Genomic DNA, 14,480 nt, shown 5'->3' on the forward strand with positions numbered 1-14,480 from the left:
TTTGCCTAATTTTCTTATAGTTTCCTTCTTTATGTTTAAGTCATTCACCCATTTTGAATTTATCTTGGTGTAGGGTGTGAGGTGTTGATCTAAACCTAATCTTTCCCATACTGTCCTCCAATTTTCACAGCAGTTTTTATGAAATAGTGGATTTTTGTCCCAAAAGCTGGGATCTTTGGGTTTGTCATATACTGTCTTGCTGAGGTTGCTTGCCCCCAGTCTATTCCACTGATCCTCCTTTCTGTCTCTTAGCCAGTACCAGATTGTTTTGGTGACCGCTGCTTTATAATATAGTCTGAGATCTGGGACTGCAAGGCCCCCTTCCTTTGTATTTTTTTCATTATTTCCCTGGATATCCTTGATCTTTTGTTCTTCCAAATGAACTTTGTTATGATTTTTTCTAAATCAGTAAAAAAAAAATTTGGAAGTTCCATGGGTATGGCACTAAATAGATAGATGAGTTTGGGTAGGATGGTCATTTTTATTATATTGGTTCGTCCTATCCATGAGCAGTTAATGTTCTTCCAATTGTTCAAGTCTAGTTTTAGTTGTGTGGAAAGTGTTTTGTAGTTGTGTTCATATAGTTCCTGTGTTTGTCTCGGGAGATAGATTCCTAAGTATTTTATTTTGTCTAAGGTAATTTTGAATGGGATTTTTCTTTCTAGTTCTTGCTGCTGAGCTGTGTTGGAATTATATAGAAATGCTGATGACTTATGTGGGTTTATTTTGTATCCTGCAACTTTGCTAAAGTTGTTGATTATTTCGATTAGCTTTTTGGTTGAATCTCTAGGATTCTTTAAGTAGACCATCATGTCATCTGCAAAGAGTGATAATTTGGTCTCCTCCTTGCCTATTTTAATGCCTTCAATTTCTTTTTCTTCTCTAATTGCTACTGCTAGTGTTTCTAATACAATGTCAAATAATAGAGGTGATAATGGGCATCCTTGTTTCACTCCTGATCTTAATGGGAATGGATTTAGTTTATCCCCATTGCAGATGATATTTGTTGATGGTTTTAGATATATACTGTTTATTATTTTTAGGAACAACCCTTCTATTCCTATGCTTTCTAGTGTTTTTAGTAGGAATGGGTGTTGTATTTTATCAAAGGCTTTTTCTGCATCTATTGAGATAATCATGTGGTTCTTGTTGGTTTGCTTGTTGATGTGGTCAATTATGTGGATGGTTTTCCTAATATTGAACCAGCCCTGCATCCCTGGTATAAATCCTACTTGATCATGGTGGATGACCCGTCTGATCACTTGCTGTAGTCTTTTTTCTAGTATCCTATTTAAGATTTTTGCATCTATATTCATTAGGGAGATTGGTCTATAATTTTCTTTCTCTGTTTTTGGCCTGCCTGGCTTTGGAATTAGTACCGTGTTTGTGTCATAAAAGGAGTTTGGTAGAACTCCCTCTTTGCTTATTATGTCAAATAGTTTGTATAGTATTGGAGTTAGCTGTTCTTTGAATGTTTGATAGAATTCACTGGTGAATCCATTAGGCCCTGGGGATTTTTTCTTAGGAAGTTCTTTGATGGCCTGTTGGATTTCTTTTTCTGATATGGGATTATTTAAGAAACCTATTTCTTCTTCTGTTAGTCTGAGCAATTTATATTTTTGTAACTATTCATTCATATCACCTAGGTTGGTATATTTATTGCCATATAGTGGGGCAAAATAGTTTTTAATGATTGCCTTAATTTCCTCTTCATTGGAGGTGAGATCCCCCTTTTCATCCTTGATGCTGTTAATTTGCCTTTCTTCTTTCCTTTTTTAAATTAGATTGACCAGTACTTTGTCTATTTTGTCTGTTTTTTCAAAGTACCAGCTTCTAGTCTTGTTTATTAGCTCAATAGTTCTGTCACTTTCGATTTTATTAATTTCTTCATTAATTTTTAGGATTTCTAGTTTGGTTTTCTTCTCGGGGTTTTTAATTTGTTCATTCTCAAGTTTTTTGATTTGCATTTCCAATTCCTTGATCTCTGTCCTCCCTAATTTGTTAATATATGCACTCAGGGATATGAATTTTCCTCTAAGTACTGCCTTGGCTGCATCCCATAAGGTTTGAAAGGATGTCTCACCATTGTCATTTTCCTCAATGAAATTATTAATTGTTTCTATGATTTCTTCTCTAACTAACCGATTTTGGAGTATCATATTATTTAATTTCCAATTAATTTTTGATTTGGCTCTTCATGTACCCTTACAGATCAATATTTTTATTGCCTTGTGATCTGAAAAGGCTGCATTTATTATTTCTGCTTTTCTGCATTTGAGTGCCATGTTTCTGTGACCTAGTGTATGGTCTATTTTTGTGAATGTGCCATGTGGTGCTGAAAAGAAGGTGTATTCCTTTTTGTCCCTATTTATTTTTCTCCATATGTCTATTAACTCTAATTTTTCTAAGATTTCATTCACCTCTTTTACCTCTTTCTTGTTTATTTTTTGGTTTGATTTATCTAAATTTGATAGTGGTTGGTTCAAGTCTCCCACTAATATGGTTTTACTGTCTATTTCCTCCTTCAATTCTCCTAGTTTCTTTATTAAAAATTTGGATGCTATTCCGTTTGCTGCATACATGTTGATTAGTGATATTTCCTCATTGTCTATAATCCCTTTTAACAGAATATATTTACCTTCCCTATCCCTTTTGATCAGGTCTATTTTTGCTTTGGCTTTGTCAGATATCATGATTGCAACTCCTGCCTTCTTTCTATCAGTTGAGGCCCAAAAGATCTTACTCCAACCTTTAATTCTAACCTTGTGAGTGTCAACCCGCCTCATATGTGTTTCTTAAAGACAACAAATGGTAGGGTTTTGGGTTCTAATCCAATCTGCTATTTGTCTATGTTTTATGGGTGTTATCGATGGTTCTCCCCCTCCCCTTTCCTTTCTTTGCCCCCACTTTCCCCAAATCTTCTTAATGCCCCAATCTTTCCCTATGCATGTTTCTTCTAACTACTCTTATGATGCATACCATTTTTGAGAGTTACACAAAACATTTTCCCCACATATTAATATATATAATTTGATGTAAATGTAGTCCTTATAGAAGAGAGTTTGACTTAAAGAAAAAGATAAGATTTATCTCCTTTTCCCTTTCTTTCATATTTACCTTTTCATGTTTCTCTTGCTTTCTGTGCTTGGATATTGAACTTTCCACTAAATTCTGGTCTTTTCTTAGCAAATGCTTGGAAATCTTCTATTTTGTTGAATGCCCATACTTTCCCCTGGAAGTATATAGTCAGTTTTGCTGGGTAGTTGATTCTTGGTTGGAGACCCAGCTCTCTTGCCTTTCTAAATATCGTGTTCCATGCTTTGCGGTCTCTTAGTGTGTTAGCTGCTAAGTCATGTGTGATCCTTATGGGAGCCCCCCTATATCTGAAGCTCCTCTTCTTGGCTTCTTGTAGGATTTTCTCCTTTTCTTGGAAGCTCTTGAATTTGGCAATTACATTCCTAGGGGTTGTCTTTTGGGGATTTAGTATAGAGGGTATTCTATGAACCCTTTCTAGTTCCATTTTGCCCCCTTGCTCCAGAATGTGTGGGCAATTTTCTTTTATAATCTCCTGTAGAATAACGTCAAGTTCATTGTTTATCTCTGGTTTTTCTGGAAGACCAATAATTCGGAGGTTGTCTCTTCTTCCTCTGTTTTCCAAGTCGGTGACCTTTTCAGTGAGATATTTTATGTTTTCTTCTAATTCATTAATTTTTTGGCTTTGCTTTATTGATTCTTGCTGTTTTATGATCTCACTTTCTTCGAGTTGCTTAATTCTGGTCGTTAGGGACTGGTTTTGATTTTCAGCTTTGCTGCCCTTCTATTGGATGCTTCGAGCTCTTTTTCCAATTGAGCAGTCTTATCTGTCAGACTGCTGATCTCTTTCTCCCATTTTTCTTTCCAGGTTTCCATCTTTTGGGTAAGTTCCAGTTTGAGATCTTCCAGAGCTTGTTGATAGTTTCCATTTTGGGAGGCATGTTCTGATTTTTTTTTTTTTTGGATTTCATCCTCATTCTCCTCTTTTCCTTGGGTACTTCCACCATAAAAGTTTTCCCTTTCTTCCTGGAGGCTTGATTTTGGGCCATGTGAGCCATCCCTTTGGTGGTTTTATTCCCCTTTCTTTTTTGGTCTGGGGTCTGGGTGATATGGGCAGGTTTTCTGTGAATTTAGGTTGCCTCAGAATAGTTCTTCCCAGCCTCCGAGGTTTCTTAGATTGCTGAGCCCCTGATCACAGCCACACTGCCCAGGTGTTCAGCTCTGCCCAGATGTGGTCCACCCCTAGTGTTTAGCTACGCCCAGATGCTAAGTGCAACCACCCCGAGTACAGCTCCCTGGGCCCCTTTTGCTCCGTGCAGGATTCTCCCATGTTTTTTCCTGGCAGTCCCCAGATCCCAAGGACCCTGGAGTGCCCCCCCCAGACAGAGACATTCCCCACTCACTTGCTGTCCCAGTGAGCACTCCGGTAGCTCACTCTGGTTTGGTGGGGGAGGTGGGGGGGGAAGGGTGGCTCCGTTCACATTTCTGTGCAAGCTTCTTCTCCTTCTTATTATAGTGTGGAAATGTTCAAACCCCAAGTACCTTCTCCTCTGTGGGGTACTGGGGAGTACTGGGGAGTCCTTCTGTTCCTCCAAAGGTGATTTTTATGCTCCTTTGATGTAGTCTATTTTGTTCGGTGCCAGGTAGAGGAAGCGTGTGGTGTCTAGATTGCAGCCATGATTACCCGGAAGTCTGCTTTTAAATTTAATATAATCAAAATGATCCATTTTATATGCTGTAATGATCTCTATCTCTTGTTTGATAAAATCTCCATCCTTCTGTCCTATAGCCTCTTTTCTCCCATCTTTTTTTTTTTAAACCCTTACTTTACCATCCATCTTGGAATCAATACTGTGTATTGGTTCCAAGGCAGAAGAGTGGTAAGGGATAGGCAATGAGGGTTAAATGACTTGCTCAGGGTCACATAGCTAGGAAGTATCTGAGGCGAGATTTGAACCTAGAACCGCTTGTTTCTCAATCCATTGAGCAACCCAGCTGCCCCCTGGCCTCTGCTCTCTATGGTTATTTCACTAGGTGATCTCATTAGGTACCATCATTTCAAATATCATCTCTATGCTGATAACTCTTAAATCTGCTTGTCCAGCCCTAATCTTCCTCTTGAAATCTGGTCTAAAATGTCCAACTACCTTTTAGATGTCTCAAAGTGGATGTTCCATTGATATCTTGAACATAGACTATGTAAAACTGAACTCATCTTTTCCTAAAAAGTGCTCCCCTCTTCTTGACTTCCCTGTTAATCTTGAGGTACCACCATCTTCCAGGTTCTTCCAGACTTTTTAAAAAAAAAACATTATTTTATTTGGTCATTTCCAAACATTATTCATTGGAAACAGTGATCATTTTCTTTTCCTCCCCCCCCCCCCACCTCTCCCATAGCCGACGCATGATTCCATTGGGTATCACATGTGTTCTTGGTTCGAACCTATTGCCATGTTGTTGGTATTTGCATTAGAGTGTTCATTTAGAGTCTCTCCTCTGTCATGTCCCCTTAACCCCTATAGTCAAGCAGTTGCTTTTCATTGGTGTTTTTATTCCCACAGTTTATCCTCTGCTTGTGGATAGTGTTTTTTAGATCCCTGCAGATTGTTCAGGGACATTGCATTGACCCTAATGGAGAAGTCCATTACCTTCGATTTTACCACAGTGTATCAGTCTAAGGGACTTTTTTTTTTAACAAGCACTATCTGAAAGTGGAATGAAAGTCCTTGAGAGGTAGTAGGGTCCCCCCTCTTTGGAAACAGGCAAGCAAATGCTAAATGATCATTTGTTGAGTATGTTATAAAATGGAATAATATAGATGTTGATTTGGTCCTTCTTTTTCAGGAGGACTAGTGAGTCACAAGGTAATGTTTTGACTCATGAGAATTGGGATTTAAGTGATTCAGAGTTGCTCAAAGTTATCAACTTCTTTCTCTCTTCCAGAGTCCTCAAAATCCAATGGCAAGGCAAAAGTTTAAAAGCTAGCAATGACCTGGGAAGCATTGGAAGACTGTACTGTTTTTGATGTCTGACTGAGCTCTAGGTAATACACAGAAGCTGCTTCAGCTGCCTTACTGCCCACAATGGAACAAACTATTCTCATCAGCCCATTCTGCAGGGGAAATTCTTCATATGCTTTAAGTAGACATCTCCCTAACTACTGATGGGTTTGAAGCCTGTGGGTAAACCAGATTGAATATAGGGTATATATATATATGTGTGTGTGTGTGTGTGTGTGTGTGTGTGTGTATGTGTGTGTATAATGCTTTGTACACTTTATTTTTTTAAAATAATATTTTATTTGATCATTTCCAAGCATTATTCATTAAAGACAAAGATCATTTTCTTTTCCTTCCCCCCAACCCCCCATAGCCGATGCGTGATTCCACTGGGTGTCACATGTGTTCTTGATTCTAACCCATTTCTATGTTGTCAATATTTGCATTAGAGTTTCATTTAGAGTCTCTCCTCTGTCATGTCCCCTCAACCGCTGTAGTCAGGCAGTTGCTTTTCATCAGTGTTTTCACTCCCATAGTTTATCCTTTGGTTATGAATAGTGTTTTTTCTCCTAGATCCCTGCAGATTGTTCTGGGACATTACACCACCACCAATGGAGAAGTCCATTACATTCGATTATACCACAGTGTATTAGTCTCTGTGTACAATGTTCTCCTGGTTCTGCTCTTTTCACTCTGCATCACTTCCTGGAGGTTGTTCCAGTCTCCATGGAATTCCTCCACTTTATTATTCCTTTTAGCACAATAGTATTCCATCACCAACATATACCACAATTTGCTCAGCCATTCCCCAATTGATGGGCATCCTCTCGTTTTCCAGTTTTGGGCCACCACAAAGAGTGCAGCTATGAATATTTTTGTACAAGTCTTTTTGTCCATTATCTCTTTGGGGTACAGACCCAGCAGTGCTATGGCTGGATCAAAGAGTAGATATTCTTTTGTCGCCCTTTGGGCATAGTTCCAAATTGCCCTCCAGAATGGCTGGATCAGTTCACAACTCCACCAGCAATGCATTAATGTCCCTACTTTTCCACATCCCCTCCAGCATTCATTACTTTCCTTTGCTATCGTGCTGGCCAATCTGCTTGGTGTGAGGTGATACCTCAGAGTTGTTTTGATTTGCATCTCTCTGATTATAAGAGATTTAGAACACTTTTTCATGTGCTTATTAATAGTTTTGATTTCTTTATCTGAGAACTGCCTATCCATGTCCCTTGCCCATTTATCAATTGGAGAATGGCTTGATTTTTTGTACAATTGATTTAGCTCTTTATAAATTCGAGTAATTAAACCTTTGTCAGAGGTTTCTATGAAGATTTTTTCCCAATTTGTTGTTTCCCTTCTGATTTTAGTTACATTGGTTTTGTTTGTACAAAAGCTTTTTAATTTGATGTAGTCAAAATTATTTATTTTACATTTTGTGATTCTTTCTATGTCTTGCTTGGTTTTAAAGCCTTTCCCTTCCCAAAGGTCTGACATGTATACTATTCTGTGTTTACCCAATTTACTTATGGTTTCCTTCTTTATGTTTAAGTCATTCACCCATTTTGAATTTATCTTGGTGTAGGGTGTGAGGTGTTGATCTATTCCTAATCTCTCCCATACTGTCTTCCAATTTTCCCAGCAGTTTTTATCGAACAGTGGATTTTTGTCCCAAAAGCTGGGATCTTTGGGTTTATTGTATACTGTGTTGCTGAGGTTGCTTTCCCCCAGTCTATTCAATTGATCTTCCTTTCTGTTTCTTAGCCAGTACCAAATTGTTTTGATGACTGCTGCTTTGTAATATAGTTTAAGGTCTGGGACTGTAATTATTTCCCTGGATATCCTTGATCTTTTGTTATTCCAAATAAATTTTGTTACGGTTTTTTCTGAATCAGTAAAGAAATATTTTAGGAGTTCAATGGGTATGGCACTAAATAGATAAATAAGTTTGGGTAGGATGGTCATTTTTATTATATTGGCTCGTCCTATCCATGAGCAGTTAATGTTTTTCCAATTGTTTGTCTAGTTTTAGTTGTGTGGAGAGTGTTTTGTAGTTGTGTTCATATAGTTCCTGTGTTTGTCTCGGGAGGTAGATTCCTAGGTATTTTATTTTGTCTACGGTGATTTTGAATGGGATTTCTCTTTCTAGCTTTTGCTGCTTGCTTTGTACACTTTAAAGCAGCATATGAATGTTAGTTATTCTTTTTATTATTATTAGGCAATAAGTATTACAAAAAATAAGAGTGGAACTTAGAATCAGAAAGTTGTTGCTATTGTTGAATCCTGTCCATGACCTCATGGACCATAACACACCAATATTGGCCAAGGAATTTTCTTGGCAAAGATACTGGAGTAATTTGTCAAGTCTTTCTCCAGTGAATTAAAGCAAACAAAAGTTAAGTGACTTGCCTAGGATCACACAGTGAGTACATGTGTGAGGTAGGATTTGAACTCTGATCTTCCTGACTCCAGACCCAGTTTCCTATATACTGAACTATCTAGCTGCCTTAGGAAGACTGGAGTTCAAATCTTACCTCAGATGCTTACCAGCCATTTAACCCTGACAAGTGACTTAAACTCTCTCAACCAAGGTTTCCTCATTTGTAAAGTGATGATAATGATGATGATGATACCTTACAAGATTGTTGTGAGGATCAGATGAATTAATATATGTAAATTTTCTTGCAGATCTTTAAGCTATCTACTAAAACAAGCTATATTTATGCATGATTTAATTAGTTATAATATAATAAACAAATATATTATATAATATTAAATAATATAATAAATAAAAAGATTAAATAGCTGCTAACATCCCTTCTAATTCTTACATTTGATTATTTTGTGAAAGTGAGGGATAGCTTACTCCTTCTCTCAGCTGAGATTTCTGGAACCAAGCTGTGGGAAACTGAAGTTTCCCTTTCAGGATAATATTCACTCTATAAAAACAAAATGTATTTGTTCATGGTAAACATGTTAGAACAGCAGCTGGATAGGGCAAGTATTGACTGGTAGCTGCTCTGATCAGCCAATTTTCAGATAAAAGGCAGGATCTGATAAGTGACAGATTACGATGAGAACATTTTTCAGTTGGATCTCTTCTGATTTCATCATCTCTCTTTTACTTCACTCTTAAGGACACCAGTAAAAGTTTCACACACACTTATTTGCATTGTTAATATAGAAAAACAACAACCTAACAACAGTTGACAGCATCTCTAGGATAATGAGAATTTCATTACTATTGGAAGCCAGGCAAAGCCCTGAATTCTAAGTTCTGCTCACTCACAGGGTCCTCCTCTCATATCAGTTGCTTATGAGCTATCATTTGACTGCCCTTTGTTCCAGGTTTCCCATCCATAAAATCGATGGGAACTTATAGTTGAGAGAGAAAAGGAGAGGAATGAATTCTCTGAGAAATTCTTAAGTAATACTGATTCTTTCCTTCTGTTTTAGTCCTGTCAACACCTCAGTTCAATTTAAACTTTTCTAAACACCTCATAGCATATGGAAGAAGAAGAAAAAATCACTGTAAGGACACCAGATATTCTCATAGTGATTCTTCGGGCTTTGTGTCATTTGCAAGGAAAAAAAGGAGGAAAAGGAAACAACTTGCTCAGAGAAGAACCCCATTTGAGGGGCCTGGGAATAATAAATAATAACAACAGAATTATATTATTTGTAGTAAAGTGTCAGTGGAGGGGGAGTCTCCCGGTACTAAGGTGGTTGAACTCAGAGATCCTGGACTTAGGATGCTCTCCACTGTTGTACTCCAGAATTTCCTTTGACTCAATGATAGAACACCTTAGCTTAAGCATGGATGTTCACTTGTATTTGACCCTTACTGACCCCTATTGGGGTTTTCTTGGCAAAGATTCTATAGTGGTTTGCCAGCTTCTTCTCCATCTCATTTTACAGATGAGGAAACGGAGGTAAACAGGGTTAAGTGACTTGTCCAGGGTCACCCAGCTAGTAAGTGTTTGAAGTCAGATTTTAACTTAGGTCTTCTTGACTCCACTGAAGCACCTAGCTGCCTCAGCTTCATCAAAGAACTGATTAAAATGTAGCTGAGGGTAATGAGGGTAAGGGCAGGAGGAAAGAACAAGGTTAGCACCAGGAAGGTAATTAAAATTCAGCCTAAGAGTCTAGAAATGAGCACACACAATGACTAAAGTAACATAAATGGAACCCACAACCACACACAAAAAATATAAAAAAATAAATGTAGCAAATTTGTCGGGAAAAAATGTGTCTTCAAAGAAAAGGCTTCCTTCTTGAGTGGAGGTGATGCACATTGCAAGTATGTTTCAGACTTTTCCCAGTGCATCAATTGATTGTGCTAACTTATTCTGCTTTTTTTTTTTTTGGTCTTTAGAAAATACCCTATGTTATACAGGATGGCTCTTTGGGAAAGAAAGGAGCAGGAATACTGGGGAAAGCTACAGTGAAGTTAAAACCAATATAATTAAACAAACAAGCAAGTAAATAAATAAAATAAATAAAAATTTTAAAAACTGCACAATTTCTTTTTAAGAACTGTAACCCAAGTATACACACATCTGTGCATAAAGTAAGCCAGCTTCTAGCTGAATCTCTCTTCCTGCAAGCGTTTTCTTCACTGTAGGTCCTGTACCTTTAAGAGAACCAGGCTTAGCCCTGCAGGAGGCAGGGATCATTATCCCCTGCCTGCTTTGTAGAGATGTTGGGAGGATTAATGAACTAATGTCTTGCAAAGCTCTCCAGCATTGCAGAAGAAAAGGGCTAGAGCACTACAACGTATTATTATCCCTAACTCTTCCCTCCCCCACAAAGAACTTGGCTAAGAGGAAATACTGTGATGCGGCCCAGCTCATTTTAAAGGTACAGTCTCATTAGTTAGGGGAGCCAATGTCGGAATTTCAGAGTGGGAAGGGACCCCAGAGGCGATATACCTTCAAGCATGAATCTATCCTCTTATAAGAGCTCATCCAATGAACATTTGTAGGACACTTTAAGATATGCAAAACACTTTACAAATGTCAGTTCATCTTACCTTAAAACCAGCCCTGTCATCATTATCCCAGTTTTAGAGATGAAGAAACTGAGACAGGCAGAGGTTAAATGGTTTGCCCAGTATTATATAGCTAGTAAGTGTCTGAGGCTCAATTTGAACTCAGGTCTTCTAGTTGCCTCTTTTGCTGGAACATTCCCCAGTGACGGGAGAACTCATTATTTGATAGGGACTGGTTCAGTGGTTGGAAGCTTTTTAAAAAATTAAATAAAATCCATCTTCCTACAGTTTCCATCCATTGTCACATTTCTCTCCCTTGGGCCCCAGAGATTAAAGTCTAATCTCACTCCCACAGAAAAACCTTTTAAAATATATCAAATATCAAACTAGTTCTGCCTATTCTTTTCTAGCTGAAAATCCTCAGACCATTTAATATTCATTTTTTATTGAAACATTTTATTTTCTTTCCTAATCATGTCTTGATTCCCTACAGATTTCCATTAGCATGATTCCTTACAGTAATTTCTTCTGGGTAGCATTCATTATCTGTGATATCAGGCCCATGGACATCTCCTAGTACAGCAACTTTCTCCACTGAAGTCAATCATAAGCCTTCTAAGTTCCAGGGAGTGCTCTGATGCACAGGACTTGTCTAGGGTCAGACAGTTAATGTTAGAGATAGAATCTGAACCCTGATCTTTTTTTCCCTTCTCCATCATTTCATATTTTATTTTTTGACAATTACGTGTAAAAACAATATCCAACATTTTTTTTTAATTGAGTCTTGGATTTTCTCCCCCACGCCCAAGAGATGTTAAGCAATCTTATATAGATTTTGCATGTGCAATCATATAAAACATATTTCCATATTGATCCTTCAATAGAACTAAACTCAAAGAAACAAAAGAAAAAATCTTTATCTTTGCTCTGGATTCAGACTACATGAGTTCTTTGGAAACAGAAGAATTTTTTTTTTATTACGAATCTTTTGGGATTATTTTGAATCACTGTATTGTTGAGAATAGCTCAATTCACAAGTGTTTTTCATGTAATATTGCTGTCACAATGTGCAGTGTTCTCTTGGTGTTGCAAAATTCAATCTGCATCAGTTCTCAAAGTCTTTCCAGGTTTTTCTGAACTCCTCTGTGTCCTCATTAATTATAAAACAATAGCATTCCATCACAATCATATGTCACCATTTACTCAGCCATTTCCCAATTGATGAATTTCCTCTTACTTTCCAATTTTATCACCATAAAAAGAATAGCTTCAAGTGTGTTTTTTTTTCAATACATATAGGTCCTTTTCCTATTTGTTTCTTAATGACCTTTTGACATAGTTCCAAACTGTTCTCTGCAAAAGGCTAAAACCCTTATCTTCTTGACTCCAAAGCCAGCCCACTCTTTTTGTTCCTTGCTGCCACATCTCTTTTTCTTCTAATTATCCAGATCACTTGGGTCTTATTGCTTAAATATATTTTCTTCCTTATTAATGGCAACCTAGTTTAGATTGGAGAGATATAGTCTAAGATGGTGTCTGTCTTCATCAAGCATAAATGATACATAAGTGATAGGTAGATAGATAAAGCATTTATTATGTGCTTTTAATAAATTATTATTAATTAGTTACTCCCAGGCACAGCACTAAGTGATACAGACATAGATACAGGCAAATAAAAAAATCCCTGCCTTAAAGGAGCTTACTTTTGAATGGGAATAATGATTTGTACAGGCAGAGAAGCTGGTAAGGTGAGGGCAAGGATATCTGATGAAGGGGCAATGCAGCTGATGAATAAGGAGAGTTTGAAGAGAGAGTGAGATAAGGCCAGGCTTGAGTTCTTTGTAAAATGGTATCTTGGTGATACCTCGGGGCTGAGGCTTCTCCAGGATGGTATTAGTACATCAGTAATCATAATAATAATTGCTACTATACTCTTTGCTAGGTGAGCCTGTAGATGGGAAGGCCTGAGTTCAAATGTGGCCTCGGGCATTTACTAGCTGTGTGACACTGGTCAAGGCACTGTTTGCCTCGGTTTCTTCATCTGTAAAATTACCTGGAGAAGAAAAAGACAAACCACTCAAGTATCTTTGCCAAGAAAACTACAAATAGGATTACAAAGAGTCAGACATGTCTGAGATGACTCAATGGCAAAAATAACAACAAATAGAGCTCTTTGAGGTTTGAAAGGAATTTCAGATACATTATTTCATTTGATCCTCAAAAAAAAAAATCCCAGAGCATACATAAGTAATAGAGTTATTAGCCCCATTTCACAGGTGGGGAAACTGAGCCTTAGAAAAATTGAGTACAACTAGTGAGTGGATGAGGAGTGATGAGAACCCTAGATCTTTTCTGACTCCAAGTCAAGCACGGTGTACGCTATACCACTTAGCTTTAACAACCTTATCTTTCTTCATTTTTCCAACAACCCTATGGGCCAGGTGAGGCATGTAGGTATCTAATGCCAGCTTCATTTTGTGGCTAAGAAAACGTGGAATCTCAGAGATGTGGCAAGAGGTGTCCAGAAACCTAAAGTAAACGACTGGAGGAGTCCAGAAATAACCGTATTCATTGCTCAATTGCCATTCTCCCTCCCTGGGCTCTTACATTCAGCTGTGGAACCAAAATACACCATTAAGCAGTGTCAAAGCAAGCAGATGCATTCTAAGCCTTGTCAGAATGGACAGTGCTTCCTACTGTTTCTCGGTGGAAGAGCCTGGAATGTCTTCCCTTCTGGAGCTTTCTCACGCTACGGATCTCGTGCACTTCCCATAGGGAGCAGACCCTTTAATGGAGCTGGGATGCCTTGCCCCCTGCTCGGCACACTCGGCAGTGCCAGGACTGTAGAATGGAAAGGAAGATCTTTTGACGGATGATTTAGAGCACAACAGCGGGGTTGTCCTTCCAAACAAAGGCACCATCTCAGTGTCGGGATGAGATACTGGCATCGTTATCCTTCTTGGCTCGAAGGAATGAGGGCTTGGAACAAAGTAAGTGGGACAGTGACCGGGAGCCTGCAGCTTAATTCACAGGGAGCTATTTTTTTTTTCTGGGAAAAGCAAACGATGTCAACTGCAACATCTGCATCACCGCAGATTTCCTGGAGGCAAAGCAAAGAAAGGCAGGCTCCCTGAGTCTAACCCGTAGTTGGGGCTGCCTTGCCCTATTTCCGTTGGAACCTCTCTCGGTAGAGTTGAAGGCAGACAGTTAGCTAAGGACTTCCTCCTGCGCCACCCTAGAATTGCCCCGGGAAAGTATCTTACCCTGAAATGAGATACACTTTCTCCAGACATGGGGAACAGTTGCAAGGACAAGAAATGTTTAAATCGTTTATTTTATTGCAAATCTAATAGAAACAGATATAAACATTCCATTATGCAGAAAAGAACAAGAGGACTGTATTAGAAAAGTGTGAACTTTTCCTAGGGTTTATTTTGTTCAATTAGAGCAGCAAGATG

At 38.2% G+C, this 14,480-nt stretch overlaps 1 long non-coding RNA gene across 1 annotated transcript in view; it reads left to right on the forward strand.

Moving 5' to 3' along the window:
• Positions 1-14,480, forward strand: part of LOC103096410 (uncharacterized) — a 40,743-nt gene that overhangs the window by 3,095 nt on the left and 23,168 nt on the right. The window contains exon 2 of the long non-coding RNA XR_008917540.1: positions 5,977-6,076. This is a non-coding gene — a long non-coding RNA (uncharacterized LOC103096410). The remainder of the gene's footprint in view (positions 1-5,976; positions 6,077-14,480) is intronic.

This window comes from Monodelphis domestica, chromosome 3 (genome assembly GCF_027887165.1).
Source record: "Monodelphis domestica isolate mMonDom1 chromosome 3, mMonDom1.pri, whole genome shotgun sequence".
Lineage (NCBI taxonomy): Eukaryota > Metazoa > Chordata > Mammalia > Didelphimorphia > Didelphidae > Monodelphis > Monodelphis domestica.